General features: G+C 43.7%; 1 protein-coding gene and 1 non-coding gene across 2 annotated transcripts in view; one reads left to right on the forward strand and one right to left on the reverse strand.

The window, feature by feature from the left end:
• The window catches only part of LOC126101410 (uncharacterized), a 667,375-nt gene that overhangs the window by 207,309 nt on the left and 439,981 nt on the right, over positions 1 to 20,085 (forward strand). The window lies entirely within an intron of this gene.
• Trnaa-cgc (transfer RNA alanine (anticodon CGC)) lies at positions 16,264 to 16,335 on the reverse strand. Its single transcript has one exon. It is a non-coding gene; the product is annotated as a tRNA-Ala (tRNA).

Raw genomic sequence — 20,085 nt, forward strand, 5'->3', positions numbered from 1 at the left:
ATGATCAATGGCGTCACATTGTAGCCAGCGGTGAATCTCAGTTCTGCTCTACCATGGATGACCATCGTCGGTGCGTATGACGACTTGGGGAGAGATTCCATTTTTCCAGTGTTGTGGAGAGGAACATAGCTGTTACTCCTGACGTCATTCTGTGGAGAGACGTCAGGTATGAATTCATGTCACGACTAGTATTGACTGTGGGAACTTATAACCCTACCACTACTATTGTAATTTAGTATGCTTTTGACTAAATAACAGAAAAACCTGTATCTATGTTGTCACATATACTATATCCCAACAGAACAAATAGTTCTGCTACGGGAAAAGCCACGTATGACCCTCTCACTAAAATTTAATTTAGGTTCCAAATAAAGTACACTATTGGAGGATGATCCTGTTAATAGGAAAAGATAGTCAATAGAGTTACCCTTTTTACAGGATGTGATCGTGCGTTGTGTCTAATGGATAATGAAATCAGACTATTCAATTTTTTTCCTAAGATTTCACCCAGCGGTTAAACAGAAACACAGTATGAATAATATTATACTGAAGCTAGGACAACTCAGGTCCAGGTTCATTTAGTGGTTTAAAACATGTACTAATGGTCGCCAGCCTATCCAGGCAGTGAAACAGAGAAGTATTGGAAAAGCAGAATTATGAATTTTGCCTACTTTCTTCCTACTGTTTAATTTGCTTCTTCAAATTAAATATTACTTCACGTAAACAGTATTGGTGCAGACACTGCAGTTTCTTTTTGACTATTACACCCTCATACATTACGTTTTTAAAAGAGAAAAAGCCCAGTACATAACTTCAGGGAAGCTAAAACAAATTTGGCCAGGGGGTCTATGGAAGAGCATTTCCTGTAATAAACAACTTGAATACTAAAATAAAGAAAACCTCTTTCTTACTGGAATTTACTTTCAAAAACTATTATTCTTTTAACAAACTCTGTATAGTCGTTTACCAGATTGACTTGGTTACACTCTGATTGAATTTTACGTAAGCAAACTTTTACTATAACTCTATGCACTAGTTAAGAAAACACAAAAACAATTTAAATGATGCCTCTTTATATTAACATGGCAATTCAACAAGTCAGTAAAATAGGGTACTGGGATTCATCAAACACCAGGAAGGAACCCTATATAGTTGTATGACTAGGATGAAATAACAGAGTGAACCAATTTCTTTAAATTTCAAGAATGGTTATTGAAAAACGGTTTAAATTAATGGTTTACGCTGTACAAAAGTAAATTTACTATAAGAGTCTTATCTGGTAGCTGAAGGCTTGGGCGTGGCGAACAATTATCTCAGCTACACTACCCACAGTACGGCCTGGTCTCTTGCTGTATGGGCTCAATTTCTCTTCTTGGCGTCGGTCATTTCTACATACAGTAGCCCAACAACTCGCAACTATGCCATAAGCCGTTTGCAGTCTCCATCCGAGGCATTTTGTGCGAATTTGGAGGCAAAGCTTCTCGTACTCCACAAAGGTGTTGCTTCAATCACTGCCTACAGACTGTGTGGCTTACTTCCCGTGCTTGTTCTAGGTAGTGCACCAATTCGCCCTTGCCACCTTTTCCACTCCCTAGAGCCACTTCCGTTTTAAACGAAAGCACACTGGCTTTTACATAACACCTATTTCTTATATTGTTGCTAAGCGTAACCATTTCTTAAATTGTCAAATTTACATTAACATGAACAATTTCTACACACAAATATTTTTAAATACGAAAGGTCATTAAAAATTATTTAACATAATAAACAATTTACATAGTATTTTACTTACATTACTGATATACAAAGAACCCGTCTCCAGTACAGTACACTTTACTTTACATATACAGAAAATTTAGTAGCAATGTGCGAAAATTTTAAAGAAAAAAAAAAATTAAATGAACCATAAAAAAATATTGTTATATACTCAGACGGTACAATCGTACGTCGCAGACATCCTGCGTCCAGATGTGTTACCTCTCGGCCGGCCGCAGTGAACATGCGGTTCTAGGCGCTACAGTCTGGAACCGCGCGACCGCTACGGTCGCTGGTTCGAATCCTGCCTCGGGCAGGATGTGTGTGATGTCCTTAGGTTGGTTAGTTTTAAGTAGTTCTAAATTCTAAGGGACTGATGACCTCAGAAGTTAAGTCCCATAGTGCTCAGAGCCATTTGAACCATTTGTTACCTCTCTTGCAACAGTATCATGGTGACTTTTTTTTGTTTTTTGTTTTTTTGTTTTGTTTTAAGAGGCTCGTGTTCCTATGAACTGTGGACCAGCTGAGATGCGAACTCTCCAGGGTATGTAGGATACGTCTTTATGACATCCTTCCCAGTCCAAATAGTGCATATATCCAGACTAGAAGGGGGGCAACGTCATACTGATAAATGAGCTCAAGCGGCCAAGTTCTTTGTAAATCTTACTATTTTGCAACAACTGAAATAACATCAATATGCCCCCAATCCGTTAAGTTTCATTTCGTTTTCTCTTTCCTTCCGGGCGCTTCACTTTTTTCAGGCAGTGTACCCACGAGTGGATTAAGGCTTCGTGGTCACATGTGTACCAAAAAAGCAGTTGTTAGAGCAGTCGGTGCCACTTTTGCTTCCTTACTCGATCTATACAAAAGTACGGCATCGTATCACCTTTTAACATCTCAGTCATAATCCTCCTTCACTCTGCCGAAAATATGAAGTTTACATTTTAACTCTGATGATATTAACTGCCAAATAAATCAAGCTATTGCAGAATTCATCCGATTTGCGATTGGTTTCGATGTAGGTAATGTATATTTTAGCCGAAATATGGATATTAGCCAACCTTTACTTTTTGGAGCAATGAATGGTCTCTGCGTTTTCCCCTCTAACAACTCCAAACATCTTTCTCCGGTTAACTGCAGACATTTTATGAGGTTATTGTACATGCCTGTGCCCAGTATTTTTGGGCATCTGTCTCCAGAAATTCATGATTTTGGCTCGTCTTTTGCCCTTCCCTAAAATAAGAATCTTGGTCTGTGGATATTAATTAAGCACCTGATGCAGCGGTGACACTGGCACCTGATGCTGCGGTGACACTGCAGAGTATTTTCGTAACTTTCGTCAGATTCTGTTTCGCACGAGCTAAGTTATTAATTAATTTGGAATTGTATATGCTTCACCATTGGTTGTAGATTTTGTTAGTATCTTCTTAAAACTAAAAGGAAGTGAGCATACAACTTTCACTGTTCACATCATGTCATTGGTTAAAATTACTTTTAACTTCTCACAATTATTTCATTGCTCATTCCAGTTTACGTTGAGACCGATTTTTCGTAGATATTCATTGATACTTTCACGATTTATTTTCTAGCTAAATGTTTGAAATTCAACAGCACAGTTTTCTCCCGTCGTTTATTGTACAATAGAAACTTTTTGAGAATCAACCTGTATTGTATTCTCAAAAATGGTTCAAATGGCGCTGAGTACTATGGGACTTAAATTCTGAGGTCATCAGTCCCCTAGAACTTAGAACTACTTAAACCTAATTAACCTAAGGACATCACACACATCCGTGCCCGACGCAGGAGTCGAACCAGCGACCGTAGCGCCTAGAACCGCTCGGGCACTCCGACAGGCATTGTATTCTCCACAGCAAATTACGCACAAAAAACAAGTCTTTCTATTGTGATTAACGGTAACTTGTTCATTGCTGGGTACGGTTTGGCAGTTGAACATTCACCGTTCCATTTTATATCATTATGCCGTGTGATACAGTTAAAATACAACGTTTTTCTTTTTAAACACCGTACAGTAATTAAAATACACCTATGCAGGCGAATCCAGCGGCGTCTTCTTCTGAAGGTCGGCTGTCTGTTGCTACAGGGTGAAAGTTATTGAACTATGTGAAATAACATCGTCATAACTTCTGAATGATTTGCGTTAGGACGTTCAAACTGCATGGTTGGCCGCGAGCCATGCTGGAAATTAATAAGCGCTATATGGTTTGATTTAGCGACGAACCCCACTTTCATTTGGGTGGGTTCTTCAATTAGCAAAATTGTCGCATTTGGGGCCTGAGAATCCGCATTTAGCGATCGAGAAGTCTCTTCACCCTCAAAGGGTGATTGTGCGATGTGCAATGTCCAGTCACGGAATAATAGGTGCGATATTCCTACCGAACGGTACGTGAAGGTTCTGGAAGATGGTTGCATCCCCATTATCCAAAGCTACCCTGGTTTCGGCAAGATGTGGTTCATGCAAGACGGAGCTCGACCCTATCGAAGCAGAAGAGTGTTTGAGCCCTGGAGGAGCACTTTGGGGACCCCATTCTGGCTGTGGACTACCCAGAGGCCACTGGCATGGGCCTCGATTTGCTGCCATATTCTCCGGATCTGGATATATGACTCCTTTTTGTGGGCTATATTAAAGACAAGGTGTACAGAAATAACACCAAAACCATTGCTGAGCTGAAAACAGCCATTCAGGAGGTCATCCATGTTCCGACACTTCAGCGGCTCATTCAGAATTCCGTTTTTTTTTTTTTTTTTTGTGGTTTTAGGGCGCACAACTTCAATGGTCATTAGCGCCCTGACTACTCTAAAAATGCACCGCGAGGCACAAGTTGACAACAACAACTAAAAGGGAAAACACAATAAAAGACAGACGGACAGGCAGAGGATTAAAAAACATCATCAAATGTCCTTAGCGAGGTTTGTCGAATTGATAAAACAAAGAACACGAGCAGCTGCTCGTGGGTCATCCGCTAAAATGGCATCGAAAGTATTAGGCAGGTTAAGATCGAGGCGCAGTGTGGTAAGATCTGGACAGGACATTAAAATGTGCCTAACCGTCAGCAAGTGCCCACATGGGCAGAACGGCGCCGGCGCAGCCGTCAGCAGATGGCGATGGCTGAACCGGCAGTGTCCAATTCTTAACCTTGCTAAAACGACCTCCTCCCGCCGAGAAGGGCGTGAGGAGGACGTCCAAGCCACGGGAAGAGGTTTTAAGGCCCGAAGCTTGTTGTCGGTAAGTGCAGCCCAATCGGCATGCCACAGCGACACGACGCGCCGACAAATGACCCTGCTAAAATCGGACGAAGGGACACAACAAGAAGCTGTCCGAGGCTGGAGGACCGCAGCCTTGGCCGCGGCATCTGCAGCTTCGTTCCCAGGGATACCGACATGGCCAGGAACCCACATAAAGCTAACCGGCGTACCGACGTCCACCAGCTGCTGAAGAGAGCGTTGGATCCGGTGTACGAAAGGGTGAACCGGGTACGGATCACTGAGGCTCTGGATGGCGCTCAGGGAATCTGAGCATATGACATAAGCAGAATGTCGGTGGCGGCAGATGTAAAGAACAGCCTGGTAGAGGGCAAAGAGCTCAGCTGTGAAGACCGAACAATGGCCATGGAGCCGGTATTGGAAACTTTGTGCCCCGACAATAAAGGAACACCCGACCCCGTCATTGGTCTTAGAGCCATCTGTATAAATGAAAGTCATGTTGATGAACTTCGAACGAAGTTCCAAAAAACGGGAGTGGTAGACCGAACCGGGGGTGACCTCTTTTGGGAGCGAGCTGAGGTCGAGGTGAACGCGGACCTGAGCCTGGAGCCAAGGTGGCGTGCGGCTCTCGCCCACTCGAAAGATTGCAGGGAGTGAAAAATTAAGGTGTTGAAGGAGGCGACGAAAGCGAACTCCAGGGGGTAGCAAGGCAGAGACATACAACCCGTATTGAAGGTCAAGAGAGTCGTCAAAAAAGGAACGATAAGACGGATGGTCGGGCATTGACAGTAGCCGACAGGCATACCGACAAAGCAGTATATCGCGCAGGTAGGTGAGTGGCAATTCGCCAGCGTCAGCATGAAGACTCTCTACGGGACTGGTATAAAATGCTCCGATCGCAAGTCGTAAACCCCGATGTTGTATCGAGTTGAGGCGGCGTAAGATGGATGGCCGTGCAGAGGAGTATACGAAGCTCCCATAATCCAGCTTGGAGCGGACGATCGACCGATATAGACGAAGTAGGACGGTTCGATCCGCTCCCCACGACATACCACTGAGAACACGGAGGACATTTAAAGAACGGGTACAACGGGCGGCCAAATATGACACATGTGGAGACCAGCTAAGTTTCCTGTCAAAGGTAAGGCCTAAAAATTTGGTCGTCTCCACGATTGGGAGAGCAACGGGACCGAGTCGTAAGGACGGTGGGAGAAACTCTTTGTAGCGCCAGAAGTTAATACAGACCGTCTTCTCGGCAGAAAAACGGAAGCCATTGGCGACACTCCAGGAGTAAAGACGGTCAAGAGTACGCTGAAGACAGCGCTCCAGGACACGTGTACACTGCGCGCTGCAATAGATGGTAAAATCGTCCACGAAAAGGGAGCCTGATACATCAGCTGGGAGGCAATCCATTATTGGATTGATCGCGATGGCGAAGAGAGCGACGCTCAAAACTGAGCCCTGTGGCACCCCATTCTCCTGGCGAAAGGTGTCGGACAGGACAGAACCCACACGTACCCTGAACTGTCGATCCAATAAAAAGGAACAAATAAAAAGAGGGAGGCGACCGCGAAAGCCCCAGGTATGCATGGTGCGGAGAATGCCCGCCCTCCAACAGGTGTCGTAAGCCTTCTCCAAATCAAAGAACACAGCCGCGGTCGGGCGCTTCCGCAAGAAGTTATTCATAATGAAGGTCGACAAGGTAACCAGATGGTCAACAGCAGAGCGGCGCCTTCGAAATCCACATTGTACATTGGTAAGTAGGCGTCGAGACTCGAGCAGCCAAACCAATCGAGAGTTAACCATTCGCTCCATCACTTTACAGACACCGCTGGTAAGCGAGATAGGTCGATAACTGGAAGGCAAGTGCTTGTCCTTCCCCGGCTTAGGAATCGGGACAACAATAGACTCGCGCCAGCATGCGGGAACATGTCCCTCAATCCAGATGCGATTGTATGTACGAAGAAGAAAACCTTTACCCGCAGGAGAAAGGTTCTTCAACATCTGAATATGAATAGAATCAGGCCCTGGAGCGGAGGACCGTGATCGGCCAAGTGCGGTTTCGAGTTCCCGCATGGTGAATGGTGCATTATAACTTTCACAATTCGAGGAGCGGAAGTCAGGTGGCCTAGCCTCCTCTGCCTGTTTGCGGGGGAGGAAGGCAGGGTGGTAATGAGCGGAGCTCGAAACCTCGGCGAAAAAGCGGCCGAAGGCATTGGAGACAGCCTCAGGGGCCACAAGGACTTCATTCGCGACCTTCAAGCCAGAAACTGGGGAGTGGACCTTAGTGCCAGATAGCCGGCGCAGGCTACCCCAGACAACAGAAGAAGGAGTAAAACTGTTGAAGGTGCTTGTGAAAGCAGCCCAGCTGGCTTTCTTGCTTTCTTTGATAATACGACGACACTGAGCACGTAATCGTTTATAATTGATACAATTCGCCACTGTAGGGTGGCGTTTAAAGGTGCGTAAAGCACGTCGACGAGCACGTAAAGCGTCTCTACATGCTGCGGTCCACCAGGGGACCGGTACGCGACGTGGAGAAGAAGTAGGGTGAGGGATGGAATATTCAGCAGCAGCGAGAATGACTTCCGTGAGGTGTGCGACCTGACGATCGCAGCTTGTGAAGGTTTGATCCTGAAAGGTCGCCCTGGAAGAGAAGAGCCCCCAGTCTGCCTTGGAGATGGTCCAACTAGAGGAGCACGGAGAGGGGGTATGCTGCAGGAGATGGATAACACACGGGAAGTGGTCGCTCGAATATGTATCAGCAAGTGCATACCACTCAAACCGGCGTGCAAGTTGGGGAGTACATATAGAGAGGTCTAAATGGGAATAGGTATGAGATGTGTCCGAAAGAAAAGTAGGGGCGCCAGTATTGAGGCAGACAAGATTGAGCTGGTTGAAAAGGTCTGCTAACAAGGAGCCCCTCGGGCAGGATGCTGGAGAGCCCCAAAGGGGATGGTGGGCATTGAAGTCTCCAGTTAACAAAAATGGTGCAGGTAGCTGAGCAATAAGTTGCATCATGTCTGCCCTGGTAACGGCAGATGACGATGGAGTGTAAACGGTACAAAAGGAAAACGTAAAGGTGGGGAGAGTAATGCGGATGGCAACTGCCTGCAGGCCGGTGTGCAACGTGATGGGATCGTAGTAAATATCATCCCGGACCAGCAACATAACCCCTCCATGAGCTGGGATACCTACCACAGGGGGTAGGTCAAAACGCACAGAGGTGTAGTGTGCCAAGGCAATTTGATCGCATGGGCGTAGCTTCGTTTCCTGGAGGGCTACGACGAGCGGACGATGCAAGCGGAGCAGCAACTTCAAGTCCTCTCGGTTGGAGCGAATGCTGCGAATATTCCAGTGAATAAGTGCCATCGTAAGAAAAGGAAGATGAGAGAAGGGGTCACCTCGAAGGCCGCTTAGGGCCTGGCTTCGAGCGAGCACTGCCGCCGCTATCAGTAGGCGGACAGTCATCGTCCATGGGGTCTATAGGGTCATCGGCCATCTCGGGAGGATGGCCGGGAGGGGGAGCTTCCTCCGCCGGTGAACGGCCAGATGTTCGGCTACCAGCGGTGCGGCCAGGCGAAACGGATGACGGCCTGGGGCGGCAACCGCTGGGTGGCGCAGGAGAAGAAAGGCGCCGTGGCGGAGAAGGAGAACTGTGCTTCCTATGCGCCTTTTTAGAAGGACGTTTGGTGGAAGTACCGGTCGAAGGCTGGGAGGTCGAGGGACGGAGGAAGTCTGCACGGGATGGTTCCTTCTTGAAGGCCCGTGCATCTGACTTCGGGGTCTTCGACTTAGCAGAAGCTGAGGAAGTGGCTGGTGTCTGTGGGGTGATGGGAGGAGGAGGAGACGTCGACCGCGCGATCTTAGCACTGGCCGAACGGACGACCGTGGTGCTGAAGGTCAGATCGCATGTCTGGGTTGCTACCTCCCGGGTAGTCCGAGGAGAGGCGAGGACAGTGCTGTATTTCCCCGCTGGGAGCAGCGTGGGCTTCCTACTAGCCAATAGCTTGCGAGCAGCCGAGGTGGACACTTTCTCTTTGACCCGAATTTCTTGGATACAGCGTTCTTCCTTATAGACAGGACAGTCGCGGGAGGATGCGGCATGGTCACCCTGACAGTTCACACAACGAGGAGACGGAGGGGGACAGTCACCCTCATGGGCATCCCTGCCACAAGTGACACATTTAGCCGCATTGGAGCAAGACTGTCGAGTGTGATTGAAACGCTGACACTGGTAGCAGCGCGTAGGTGTCGGGACATAGGGGCGAACAGAAATAACCTCGTAGCCCGCCTTGATGCGCGATGGCAGCTTAACACTATCGAAGGTCAAGAAAAGTGTCCGGGTCGGTACAAGGTTATTGTTGACCTTTTTCATGACCCTATGGACAGCCGTCACGCCCTGCTCAGCGAGGAAAGATTGAAGCTCCTCGTCAGTCAATCCGTCGAGGGAGCTACTATAGACTACACCACGAGACGAATTCAAAGTTCGGTGGGCCTCCACCCGGACAGGGAACGTGTACAAGAGTGTGGCCCGAAGCAGTTTTTGTGCCTGAAAGGCATTCTCAGTTTCTAGTAATAAGGTACCGTCACGCAACCTGGTACAAGATTTGACAGATCCGGCTATGGCATCTACGCCCTTCTGAATAACGAAAGGGTTGACAGAGGAAAAATCCTTTCCGTCCTCAGATCGAGAAACTACGAGGAACTGTGGGGCAGGCGGTAGTACTTTTGTCACTGTTGGCTGGTCACGTTTCCGTTTTTGGGTCGAAGTCGAAAGCGATGGAGTAGAATCCATTGCGGAGGAATCGCCCATGATTGCCAGCGTCTCCGATGGCGCGCTCCTTCCTTGTGGGGACCCTCTCAGAGGGCACTCCCGCCTTAGGTGAATGTTTACACCACAGGTCACACCTCCCGAGAAACAGACGGAGGGACCAATCGGCATGGTCAGAAGGTATCAGCTCAGGCAATCACCCCTCCCCGGGCCTGGCCTTTACCAGGGGTACGCGCGTGCCTTACATGTCTACCCAGGGCGGGGACTTACGCGTTACCCCGTCACCGGCTACGCGTGCGAACGCGTGGGTCGGCCTTCAGACACGCACAGGGAGGAAGGAAGAAGAGGAAAAAGAAGAGAGAGAGGGAGAAAGAGGACAGACTGTCTCAAACGCCGAGGCGGAGACCAGAGAAGGCAAGGAGAAGAAGGCAATGAGGAAGCAAGGAGAAGAAGGCAATGAGAAGGCAAGGAGAAAAAGGCAATGAGAAGGCAAGGAGAAAAAGGCAATGAGAAGGCAAGGAGAAGACAAGGGAAAGAGTAAGGAAGACAGTGAGGTGGAGAAGAGCAAAGAAAGGAACCAACAAAAGGAAGGAAGAAACGAGAAGTGAAAAACCAAAAAGACCACGATTATAGGTCGTGAAACCGTCCGTCTCCGGACGCAGGCGCTAACTACCCCCGTGAGGGGGATGGGCTCCTTTTAGTCGCCTCTTACGACAGGCAGGAATACCTCGGGCCTATTCTAATCCCCAGACCCGCAGGGGGGAGAATTCCGTTATTCGTCTGTGCTAGATGATCGCCAATGATGGCTGGCATGTCGAACAAGTCATAACCTAAATCTGAATTTTTGTAGAAACGTTTACATGTTGAATAAAGTGTGTGCACGCCTTAGTTTGTAAGTAATTTTGTTTTTTTTTCTTCATATAGTTCAATAATTGTCACCCTGTAGGGTTTTCTTGACTGGCGCTGTCAGACTAGGTACGATGGAATTGTGCCATACTAGTCTCATCTGCCCTCGCTCGGTGCCATGAAACAGAAAACACAAACACAGTTATACAGTTTAATCGACTACTTCGATGGTAATACATTAATAACTGGTTCTAGTTTATGGTGACTTCAATCTACCCTCGATATGTTGGCGAAAATACATATTCAAAAACGGTGTTAGGTATAAAAAATCGTCAGAAATTGTACTAAATGTTTTCTCTCAGTATTATTTTGAGCAATTCTAAGTGTAAATGGTTGCGAAAACATAATGTACGTCTTAGCAACAAATAATCCGAAGCAAGTACGGAGCATCATGACAAATACAGAGATTACAAAAGGCTGCTGTAGCGACACTGAGTACCTTAACAGCCAAACCTGCCAAAAATAAGCGGAAAATATATCTACCTAAAAAAAAGGATAAAAATTCGTTATTTTCTATGAGAGAGTCTCCATTCTTTCTGAACTACGCAAGTGTAGACCAGATGTGGCTTAAATTCGAAAATGTAGTATCGATAGTAACTGAAAGATTTGTATCAAATTGATGAGAGACAGAGCTGATCTCTCACGGTATACAAAACAGGTGAGAACACTTTTGCAAAAGCAAAAGTGAAAGTGAAATTCATTGATAGTTTCCACAAAGAAATTCTGTCTCGAAATCTGGCAGAAAACTCAAAGAGATTCTGGTTACATTTAAAGTACACCAGCAGCAAGACGTAATCAATACATTCACTGCGCGACAGCGATGGTAATGTTGCTGACGACGGTGCCACTAAAGCGGAGTTACTAAATACAATTTGCCGAAATTTCTTCACCAAATAAGACGAAGTGAATATTTCATAATTCGAATCAAAACTCATCAAACGTAGTTTAAAAAATATATATTCTCAATGTAGCGAAGAAGCATGAATCAATAAAGGCAAGTCTCCTATGCAGATTGCATACCAGTTAGGGTTCAGAGTACGATGAGACAATAGCTTCACGCTTAGCAATCGTATACAAATGCTCGCTTGACGAAAGGTCCGTACCCAAAACTGGAAAATGCACACGTCACACCAATACTCAAGAAAGGAAATAAGAGTAATCCGCTGAATTATAGACACTTCACTGACGTCGATTTGCATTAGGTTTTTGGAACATGTGTGTTCGCACATTATGAATTACCTCGAAGAAAGTGATTTGTTGACACAGACAAGGATTTAGAAAATATAGTTCGTGTGCAACACAGCCAGGTCTTTATTCTAATCTAGAAATGATTGCTATCGACAAGGGATCTCAAATTGAGTCCATATTTCTAAAAGGTTTTTGACACTATTCCTCAAAGGTGGCTGCTAATCAAACAGCGTGCCTGTCGAGTAGCCTCTCAGTTGTGCAATGGATTCGTGATTTCCTATCAGAAAGGTCTCAGTCCACAATAACTGACAGAGAGACGTCGGGAAAAACTGAAGTGACATGGCGTTCCCCAAGAAGTGTTATAGGCCATCTGTTGTTCCTAATCTATAGAAACGATTTAGAAGACAACCTGAGCACCCTTCTTAGACTGTTTGCAAATGATGCTATCATTTACCGTCTAGTAAGTCACCAGAAGATCAAAATCACTTGGAAAATGATTTAGACAAAATATTTTCATGGTGCGAAAAGTGGCAACTGACCTTCACTAATGAAAAGTGTGAGATCATCCACGCGAGTATAAGAAAGATCCCTTAAATACCGATTACGGGATAAATCACATAAATCTAAAGGCTGTCCATTCAACTAAATACCTGAGGATAACAACTGCAAGCAACTTAAACTGGAACGATCACATTGGTAATGTGGGGAAGGCGAACTGAAGACAGTTTTATTGACAGAAGATTTAGAAGATGCAACAAATCCACTCAAGAGATTCCCTACACTACACTTTTCTGTCGTCTGCCAGGGTACTGCTACACGGTATGGGATCCTTACCGGATAGGATCGACGGAGGACATCGAAAAAGATTAATGAAGGACATCTCGTTTTGTAATTGTCTTGACTTTCATTTCTGATCTGGTCTAGCCGTCAGACTCCTTTCTCACTTGCAAGAAATCTCATTTTGTAAGAAATTAAATTTCAAATACGTTAACTCTGTTTCTAGCTTTAGATGTCACGGTTCTTTCCATAAGCGCTCACCATGGTATTGCCATGGCTTTCATCATCGTTATTTGCATCTCCTTCTTGGCATTATTTTTAGCGGTCTTCTGTTTCACACACTTACTTAAATATTTTAATTTTGTGATTATTAACTACTTCGTTTAGGTATGATATGTGGCACTTTAGGAAGTTAAAATTCGACACTTGTTCATTATTTTTGTTTTCTACATGCAACGTTCCACTCAAAAGACCATTTTCCCAAAAAAGATCTCACCTTAGGTTTTTCTTTTTAGAGGAGATAAAATTCATAAAGTCAAATCATGTAATCAGCATACATAACGCCACTTAATGAACTTCGACCCCTTCATATAATCCCCACATAAAACATTTCCAGTTGAAGTTTTCATTCCTAACAACTTCGTCAAGATATAGGTTAAATGAAGACCTCAGCTGTCAACACTCGGAAGAAACAGCCGATGAGAAAAAGAGTTACTGCGTTTATAACTTGGCAAGTTATATGCTTCACTGATACTGGTTGATAGATCCGCGATAAACCGAGAATGGCAGTTCTTTCACAAATTTCAGATTCTCACCAATGGTAACTTTGTCCTGACGCGTTTCAGGGACGATTTGTATAGATCCGAGAATGATGTCGAGAACTATGATTCATATACAGATCCTGAATAGGTTCCTGAACACAAATGCGTTTCAAAAGTAGTTGCTAATCAGGTAAGCGTAAACAATTGTGTAAACAAATAAACAATGTTATGGTGTGTCGGAGGCTACTGTTTACGTGAAGTTACATGACAGTGTGATGGCAGAAATGTTGAGGGCCAGCCTTAACATTAATTTTGTGCTGGCAATGAAATTAATTTTAGATTACCATAAATCTTAGATTATTTCTGAGGTTTTTAAACTTCATTATCGCTAAACTTGTAATGCTAATCTTAGTATCATACACTGAAAAAATTCGGGATTTTTAAATTCGAATTTTTGAGAGGTGTCATAGCAATATTTCGTTAACTCGTCCAGGAAGTAAACAGTTGTAATTCAATGCTTTCCTTGTAAAGTGTACGCAGTTTGCAAGTAAACAATATTAAGTACCCATTTTTAAGAACAAAATTTTGGACAGAATTTAAGTTTTTTGAAAACATCTCGTTACTTTAGTAATAGTTGAAAATAATGACTTGTCTGAAAAACGAAACATAGTGGATGCACAGGGGATAGGTAAAATAATGTGAACACCTATAGTTACTTGGGAATGGTTTATTAATAATTTATTATAATTATTTGCCCGTAATACAGCTGCGATTCTTCTTGGAATACTGGCTTATAATGATTGTCTAGTCTTCAGTGGAATGTTACGCCACTCTTCGATCAGAACCTCTTCTAACTCCTGTAGTGACTAGGGGGCGGAAATCTGCTCCGGTATCTGCGCTCCAATGCCACCCACAAGGTATCGATAATGTTCAAGTCCAAGGGCTCTGCTGGCCAGGGAAGACGCTGCAGTTCAGTTGCACGCTCCTTGTACCACGATTGTACTGTCCTGGTTGTAGGAATTGGTGCATTATCGTCCTGAAATGAGACGTCATTGTTGGGGAACAACATTTGCATCTTGGGGTGCACCTGACCACGTAGAATGTTCTCATAACCGTTGGCTGTAACACGGCCTTTAAGCGTAATGATGGGACCAGAAGAATACCATGGGCTGCCCACACCATCATACTTCCATCTCCATGTTTAACCGTTGGAATCAAGCAATCAGACTTCCTTTGGCGTTCTCCAGAAGTAAACCCGGCCCGATGTTGGAAATGCGGAAAACGTTGACTCGTCGGACCATATGACGTGTTTCCACTGATTAGCCGTCCAAAATTTATGCTCCTGGCACCAAGTTCCACACTTCTTTGCGTTGGTTGTCGTCACTAATGGTTTCGGTATAGCAGCTAGTCCATGAATATTCGCTTTATAGAGTTCTCGGCGGACAGTGTCGAGAGATATTGGGTCTCGAAGATGGCTATTGAGCTCTGCAGTCACTTTAGCCGCCGTAGTTTTGTGTTGTTTTGACACAGTTCGTGTTAGCATACGACGATCTCTGTCATTTAGTTTTGATTTGCGCCCACTATTAAGTTTACATGATGATGTCTTTTCATGTTTTGTGTAGGTTCTCACGACTGTTGCTCTTGAAACATTCAATAAGTTGGCTGTCTTGGTTATTGATGTTCCAGCTAATCTGGGCCCCACAATCTGCCCTCTTTGGAATTCTGTTACGTCTTTCACTGCACGCCTACCTCTGCCTTTGAATGCAAAACGAAGTGTGCACTACTCGTAAAATGCCTAGTACTGAACACGCACAGCCCACCTACGTTGTTGACCGTCAAACACAACCATCCCATTGCTACCAATGTTCACGTTATTTTTGCCTATATATATATTGATATATTTTATGAGATTTTATTAAAACTTTTTTACTAAATTTCTGAAAGACTACATACTGTCGACTGTGTTTATCAAAGCAGAAATAAAGATTTCGTTTGTCTGTCCACAATTTAGTATGGAAATTCTTATACAGTTTATTTATCATTACTTTCATGGTTATTTCGATTCTCGCACAATTTTTATTTCGTTTGTTTTATTTTATTTTATTTAAATATGCATGCTACGATGTATTCTATGACGTGACAGCGTAGTATATGTACGAAAGAGCTATACAGAGACTTTAAATGCAAACTTTGGAGCCCCCCCCCACACACACACACACACGCAGAACATTTTGAATTCTTTGAGCAGAAAACAGATCGGTAATCAGTACCATTAACAAAGAATTACGCCGCAATGAATAGTGATGTTACACACCACACCTGCAGCGACAATCAACACGCACGTACTACTAAACGACGCTCTGAAAATAGTTTTAGTTGTACTCTACATCACAGAGACTGAACCTTCCCATGTCCCCTACCAAATTACTTAAATTTCAAGTCTCTCTTTTTATCGCAACCCCTCCGCAGCAAACATTTTGATGTATTGATTTTCACACTTTTTCTAGGCGAATACTTAAGTGTTGTTCCGAAATGGGCTCAGCCTTTGTCCCTCACCAGCTAATTTCAGACCATTCAACTAGAGTGGCGATGGCGATCGATTATATTCGAGTCTCCGGCAGTAACGAAAACTCTCCACATTGGCTGAATTTATGCTTCTTTTACAGTTCCCAGCAACGAATTGACTTGTTTGATTAAAATTTCTAAGCACCTTTTACAAGGTGTGGGAAAGTAACGGAACTTCAGTTAGCGGCGGGAAACTGCCAGACTGGTTTGTATCATAATGTATTGTTTACTTATTTGTACAATAACTCGAAATTAGGGTATAAATAATACAATTCCACAAAAGTTTGAAGATGATAGAAATGGAAAAAAAATATTTGGAGGAGCTGGGATTTGAACCCAGGACTTTCTGCATGCGAAGCAGACACTCTACCACTGAGTTACACCCCCAACCTGAGGTATATGATTACGGTTTCGGATCAGTACGTTCGTATTACTTAGGTACAACAAAAAAAAGGATAGTCATTTTACGTTCGCAGTAAAGAATTTGTCTCTAAGTCCTTGTGCATCACGCAGACGAACAATGTTGCACATCGCACAATAGCTGTTAAACCATCAGGTGTTAATTGCGTCTCAAAAGCGGCATACCAATAGAAAAGTAGCGCAAACAAAAAATTTCGTGGCATGGCCATGGCAAAAAATTGCACTGGAAGACGTTAATAGCCGGCAATGGGCTACAAAGTGTGATAAAATGCATTAAAATATGACCGCGTCACTGAAATTTTGCACATCCAAACGAACTTCCCACAAGTAGTTTTAACTTGTTCAAGTAGCCAGTAAATTTATCAAAATTTTCGAAGAATTCACAGTTTATTCAACTTGAAATCGACATTAAATTTCTGGAAAGAAAATTCAAATTTATCACATCGTTTCTATCATTATTTCCATTTCTTTTTGACCTCCGGCTGACGACTGGCTTCATGTTATGTTGTAGAAATGCATTTCAAATGTATGGAGACGTGTTTTTCGTAATATTTCACTTAACAGCATTAGTATTAAAATAATCATAAAGCAGACATTGAGTTCACATTGCGAGGAGAGGCAATGCTGACTGTTCAGCAGCAGATAATTAAAAAATTCCGGCAGTTTAGAAACAAATACCGCAATATGTCTGTTTCCATCAATGTTTATATTATATAATTTCCTCCATCACAAATAAAAATATTCCCGATTTTTTAAGTGACTGAATCCAGCTTTCGGGGTTTTTGTTTGGATCCAAAAATTAAAATTATTAATCGAAATATCGTATTGATCTCCACTTCCGTTTGACGACGCTGGTAGAGAGCTTGGTACACAAGTTTCAAGTTTGCATATTGAGACAATTCAAGAATACGTTATGGACTCAAAACAGGTTGCCACAACAGTAACAAAATCCCATCTAACACTCGAGTATAGGCGCTGTTGAAAGCAGAATAAACCTAATGCAAGAAACTACCTAATAACAGATATGGTACATCTCAATTACAAAAAGCACAGAAAAACTCGTCGCTCATTCCCAGCAAAGAGGAACTCAAAAGACTACGATGGTGGTCAGTTCAAAAAACGAAATTAAAAAATTATTTTGATGCCGTACTTGCTCGAAGATAAGTGCGATAGTTTTAGGGATTACAACAAAAAACAGCAACCAGCCACAAGTTCGTTTGCTAATAATTTGATAAGATTAGCAGACATCTGAATCGTATGAATATTGTTTCCGCAATATGAGCTTGGGTTCCCGTATGAGACAATATTACATTCCATTATTGTTTTCAGTTGAAGTCATTTCTGAAATAGACTGAATGGAGGGTTTTCGCCAAACTTCAAAAATTTACTGCATATGCGTACATAATGAATAATATTTACAAACCTATCTTACAAAAATAGATAAAGTTATATCATTCATCAGCCAAGTCATTCGAGGGCAGTAGAATTCGCCAGAATAAAGGACTATCGCCATGTTATAAGCGATCCAAAAACTCTACAAATTATGGAAGTTGAGTCACAAGAATTCTAGGGTCGTAGTTATGACTCTGATAATGACCTATCATTTGAAGTGGACTGCAATCACTGATACCTGTAATATGTCTTCAGAAAGAAGTGATACCTACAACAACGAAACAATTGCAGCAAATAATACAGGTTGAAACGTAAATTCGAACATTCTGAGCTACGGTATCTCAGCAAAACCTACTAAAAGGAATGCGATTTGGTTCAGTCGCTTACACAACTTCGTTAACGTGCCATCATTTACTGGCAAAGCGAATGTGTGCTCATGCACTCGTATTTAATTTCAGAGAGCTTCACAGCTGAAATAGTTTATCAGACCATCTTTTACACATATCAAAAAGGAAAAAAAAAATATTTCCCTACTTCCGTCTCTGAACTGAAGATCCATTTATTGGTCTAAGGAAAATGACCAACCCGTGAACTTGAATGCAGATGTTATGTCTTGCAGGAGATATGAAGAACTGCGCTGTTTCTTACATTTCAAGAAAGCTGTCAGATTAAGGGCAATGGTGACTTCATTAAGGTCAATGGTGACGCCATTCAAAGGGAGATCACGGGAACAGTGCGAGCCAAATACGCCGAAGAACTGTGGCTGCAAAATTTGAGTGCGAGCAGGTGTTTTTAGTTATTGTGTGTGTTTCAAGGCGCCCAGGGAGGACGGAACGACTTCTTTGATTGTGGAGCAGCAGGGGACGTCCATGTGACGGCATTCATGCAAAGAACCACGAGGTTTCAGAAGCATTCTATTAACAGAAGTTGCTTACCGAAGTTACTCTAGCATGCTGGAATTTCGTAAATATGGAGTGTATCCACTCTTCGGATTAAACACTGGTAGGGACACTTTCAGGGATGTGTCAGAATGCCTGTGGAGGAATGGCAGCTCATTCTTCCTCAAAAGCAGAAACCAGAGAAACCAATAATGCTGGACGCTGGGGTGTGAAGTTCTAGCTCATCGCAAAGGCGTTCTTTTTTAAACGGGGCACGCCCTAAACACGAAATCACCCCGCGGTTGATCTGGATTAACAGAAGATTGAGAGGATTGTCAAAGAACACCACCATTGTTCGTCACAGCCGCGCGGTTTGAGTCCTCCCTCGGGCGCGCGTGTGTGTGTGTGTGTGTGTGTGTGTGTGTGTGTGTGTGTGTGTGTGTGTTCTTAGCCTAAGTAGTGTGTAAGTCTCGGGACCGATAACCTCAGCAGTTTTATCCTGCAGGAATTCGCGCGCGCGCACACGCACACACACACACACACACACACACACACACACACACACACACACACTTGAACTGGAGAGTGTTACAGAGATGCTCAAGAAACTGCATAAAGACACACTGCAAGAAAGGCGTTGTGTGCGGAGAACTAAAGAATTCTGGGAGCCTACGTTCCAAAGTAAGTCTAGGAACAAGCTACTTCCTCAGAGATATAACCCACGTGATAACCAGGACGCTAAACTGCAAGACATTCCAGCTTCTTACACAGGATACCACGAAATTCTGTCTTTGCGTGGAAGGACAGTCTTACTTTCCGTGTACTGTTTGCAAGTGGAAAAAGTAAGAAGGGAAGAGAGATTTATGATGCATGAATGGAGCAAGAAATGGGGGGAAATATCATAGTGGTGTGAGAAGTACACTCCACCACACACACCGTAAGACGACTTGCTGAGTACAGATCAGATGTAGACTGCACGATTATGACAAGTCTGCGAACGGCACTACTGCTCTAGTCCAATAAACAGACGATGGCGTTTGTGAACGACGCTCAGGCATGTTTACTAATCCAATACAAAGCTCGTACAGCGGAACACACTGTCGTAAAGTGCAATACATATGTCAACGGACTCCGCGTTTCCATAGTCACTATGTCGCTTCAGCTCTGGCTCTCTGAATCTGTCCTTCACTCTCCTCTATGGGTACCACATACAAATGTGTTATTTTTGGGTGACGTTTTTAAAATTGTTTTATTTTCCAAAACTATATTGCCAGTCCTCTATGCTTTCCAGCATTGTAAATTTGTGACAAGGTGTGACTGGTGTATCCTTGTATATTGCTCAGATCCTAACGATCATGTGACAATTCCTTCCATACTTATAATTCGCAAGTCGATTGTGAAGAATTGAATCTGAACAACTGAACTGTACGTGTGTCTATTTTTAGCA

Source organism: Schistocerca cancellata, chromosome 9, assembly GCF_023864275.1.
Source record: "Schistocerca cancellata isolate TAMUIC-IGC-003103 chromosome 9, iqSchCanc2.1, whole genome shotgun sequence".
NCBI classification, from domain to species: Eukaryota; Metazoa; Arthropoda; class Insecta; order Orthoptera; family Acrididae; genus Schistocerca; species Schistocerca cancellata.